The following is a 4,211-nucleotide window of genomic DNA, read 5'->3' on the forward strand; positions in this document are numbered from 1 at the left end:
CTATTTTGTGTGGATATTTCATGCTACACCTACTGGTTAAGTTAACATCAAAAAACAGACAGCCTAACATTACGTACCTCTTGGTGGAAGTATTCAATACCACCTACAAAGTATTCGTGCCCAAGATATCAAAACTGAATCCAATCAAATCTCTAGATCTAACTACCAAATTACAGGAAACACACGGGACAAAGGAATATGTTAAATACACCATGGGACTGCAGTCAGCAAAATTCAAACTGTGGAAAAATTCTACAGGACAAATGACCTGGTTTCTTCAACAAATAAATGACAAAAAAAGGAAGAGAAAAAAATGAAAGAGAGAGCGAAGACCGATAAATTAAATGAGACTTGAGACGGACATATCAAGCAAAAGGAATGAGTGGGCCTTGTCTGAATCCTGACTCAAACAAATCAAGCAATCACTTATGAAATACAAAGGGAAAATTGTACGCTAGTATTAAGAAATTATTGTGTGTTTTGGATATGTGATAGTTTTGTGGTTAAGTTTTTACCAAAAAAGGAATTTACATATTTTAGAATTCATACTGAAGTATTTGTAGATTAAATGATATGATTTTGCTTGAAATAACCCAATAAAGGGAGGTGGTAGGAAGTAGATGGGGGTAAGATGAAACAGGATGGGTCCTGTGTGCACATTTCTGAAGCTGGGCGGTGGGTACATTGCAGGATTCTGAAGGAGAGCTTATACTAGTCTCTGCTTTTGTATGTTTTTAATTTTTCACAATAAAACGTTAAAATAGCTATAACTGGAATACCACCTCATTTCATCACCTCCAGTGCTTCCACCCTTGTCCGAGGCACCTCTCAATTTTATTTACAGTAATGGATTCATGTCTTCCTTCTTTGTCTCTTTCCTCCCTACAGCCCATTCTCAGCACTGGGGCCACTGTGCTCAAAACCTTGCAATGAATTCTCATCTCCCTTACAGTAAGAGCCAGAGTCTTTAAGTGCCCGCAATGCTCCACCTGATCTTTCCTCCTATCGCCTTTCTGGACGCATCTCCTACTACTTTTCCCCTCGTGGCTTAGCTGCAGGCACTCTGCACATACCAGGCAAACACCCACTTAAGGCCTTTGCATTGGCTACTCCCTCTCCTTAGAAAGCTCTTCCTCCAAGATATTCGCCAAGGCCTTGAGGCCCACCCTGAATCACATAAATTTGGAAATTACTTTCACCCATCTTCAGCACTTCCAATTTCCCTTCTCTGCTTCACTTTTTTTTTCTCCATAGTACTTATTACTTTAAAACATACTATAACATTTACTTATTTATTATGCTTGTTGTACATCAGCCCCTTGGAAAGTGAGTTTCTTTTTTTTTTTTTTTTTTTTTTGGTGAGGAGATCAGCCCTGTGCTAACATCTGCCAATCCTCCTCTTTTTTTGCTAAGGAAGACTGGCCTTGGGCTAACTTCCATGTCCATCTTCCTCCACTTTATATGGGACGCCACCACAGCATGGCCCGCCAAGCGGTGCGTGGGTGGCGCCCAAGATCCGAACCGGCGAACCCCGGGCCACCACAGCGGAGTGTGCGCACTTAATCGCTTGTACCACTGGGCTGGCCCCGGAAAGTGAGTTTCTTAAGGGCAGCAATCTTTGTCTTTTTTGTTCACTGATATATCCTGAGTATCTAGAACTGTGCCTGACACACAGTAGGTGCTTAATAAATACTGTTGGGTGAATGAATTGTCTATTTCATTGCGGAAAATCACTGCCCTCTCCAAATGGAAGGGATCCAATGTGAACAATCTACTACCACATAGCAAGCTGGCCCCTCAAGGATCTGGCACTTTATCAAACTCAGGTATGGCCTCTGTGTCTGTCAGGTTGGGCAATTAAGAGTGGCCAGATTGGCCTTGGTGAGCAGATGCTTATATAACTGAGTCCATACAGCCCTCTGCGTCTTCCACCAATGCCACTGCATACATGAACTCTTTGAGCAATCAGTCAGGGGAGTAGCTAGGGAAAGAGGCTGACTGACATTCACCTAGGGCAGGTTATCATGTCCCTCGGATTATTGAGATCTTCCTCCACAGCAAGGCCTTTTGTGAGCAATCATATAAGACACAAATAGTCTCATACTCTGCGTCCATTTGGAAAAGTCCTCTTGTATAACTTTCCCCTAATCTTCCAGTTTTGTTCTCTGCAAACCCCAGACCTGTGGCCCCTGCTCATGAATCAGAGTAGACTCTCATCTCGGGATATCTCATCTTCCAGGCAAAGTGGACCACTGGATGTGCCACTAAAAGTTCTGCCACTGGCGGAATTCTTCTTCATAATCCTTCAAGGACTCCCTGGAGTGAGGCTACAGTGCTACAATAGTGCCCTCAAGCTGATTCTGGCATGTTTATACCAGGACAGACTTTTATTCCTCCTCTGTCAACTGGTCATTGGGAACTCACCACCAGGCTATAGTTGTTGGTTGAGAGAGAGGTAGGAGAGCAACAGATTGAGCCAGTCATCATTTATTCAACTTACAGGTGCCTTCAGGTGCCAGACCTTCTGTAAATCACTTCCACTTAGTGAAGGAATGATCCTGGACATGTATGAGTTCTTGGTTAGTGGATCAGACAACTTCCAGCTCACCATGAACAGCTCAGGTCTCTGGTGTGCCATGTTCAAATACTCAGTGACTACCTGATCCAAGAGCTTTATTAAAAAAAAAAAAAGGTAATTACTTGAAGAGGGCACAGATTTGCTCCAAAATCCTAGGGTCATTGGCTAGTTATTCTCCTGTCAAGGCTTGCTACAGCCTCCACACAACATCCTGATCAGCCATAGCACTTTTGGATGCTTTGGGTGTGCTGAGTCATAAAAACTAAGGACAGAACTGATTGCACTGTAACCTAGACATGCTGAAAACCTCCTGCTTGCTCAGGGGCCCACTCAAAGATAGCAGCTTTATGTTATTGAGTCAGAATAGGGAAACCAAATGTGATATATGTTGCTTCCAATATCCAGAGTTCTATCAAGTGTTGGCATTCTTTCTTAATAGAATGGGAGCAACAACTCATCTTACTTTGAAAGGACTATCCCAACATGTTGCAAAGGGCCAGTTACACTGTAAAACCCAGGAAAGGAAGGATTACATGTCAAAAGAATTAAAAGAATTTATGAATTCATAGCAGCAAAAACCTGGATATTTTGCTGAGGATAGTAGGCCAGAGGGAGAAAGATATTTTGTTTGGAGCTAAGTTAATGGATAGAGATGCACTTGGGAGAGATTCTGGATTCAGTGTATAAACACAGCAGCTGCAAGTGGTCCTAATTAATTGCTGTCTTGATGGATCAAAACTTATACTCAACAGTGGCCTGGGCTAAATGAAGCTGAGACAGCAACAATTCCTTGGTATAATGTAGTGGAAAGATTCAAAGATTTATATATATGAGATTAATGAAGTGATTTATCAGGTATGACCCACTCACATACACCCTAACTGTGTCTCCCAAGAGGGTCCGGAGGACACTCCTTTCCACACAGCATTGAAAAATGCATTAGTGATAAAAGTCCAAGTATCTTTGAAAAGCATAATACAAACAGGCCGGGGAGAAAGGTGAGGACACTGCTTCTGAAATAGGCTCCTTGATTATGATGGAGTTCAGGGTAGCAGAAACCAAGGAAGGCATGGCTACTCTAATAGGAAGCAAGGCAAGAATGCTAATCAGAATACTATGGCTGACAAGGACTTTGGACCATGGGACCAGTACAGATATGCAGACCATATCTGTATATCTGAAAACAAAACAGAAGCCTGGCTTGAATCATCAAAGAGAGTCATGGCCACCCCATTTTTTTGTGCCAATTACTCTATCAATCAGAGTTTGGTGGCAGACAACAGAACCCACTATAGCTGATTTACAAAGAAAGGGATTTAATATAGAGTATTGAGGGAAAGGCTGGAGAATGAGGCTCTAGTCTGAGCCCCCAGGAGCAACTCCCAGAAGCAAACTGCCAAACCGTCCTGGCAAGAGAGTAGCCACTCCCCCACAGGTGACTCAAGATACACAGGGCCTCTGCTGCTACTGAAAAATTTCCAAAATCAAGAAGTTGCTATAACTGCCATTCAACATTGCCTAACTGTAGACTGACCAGGCAGTAGAGCTTGCCTTCTGTAGTGCAGAAGAATAAAAACACCCATCTCTACCATCCAGCTTCCAGAAAAGCCCACAGCAGCAATTTCATTAAGCC

This window comes from Ceratotherium simum, chromosome 2, assembly GCF_057802395.1.
Source record: "Ceratotherium simum simum isolate JZ-2026a chromosome 2, ASM5780239v1, whole genome shotgun sequence".
Classification (NCBI taxonomy): Eukaryota; Metazoa; Chordata; class Mammalia; order Perissodactyla; family Rhinocerotidae; genus Ceratotherium; species Ceratotherium simum.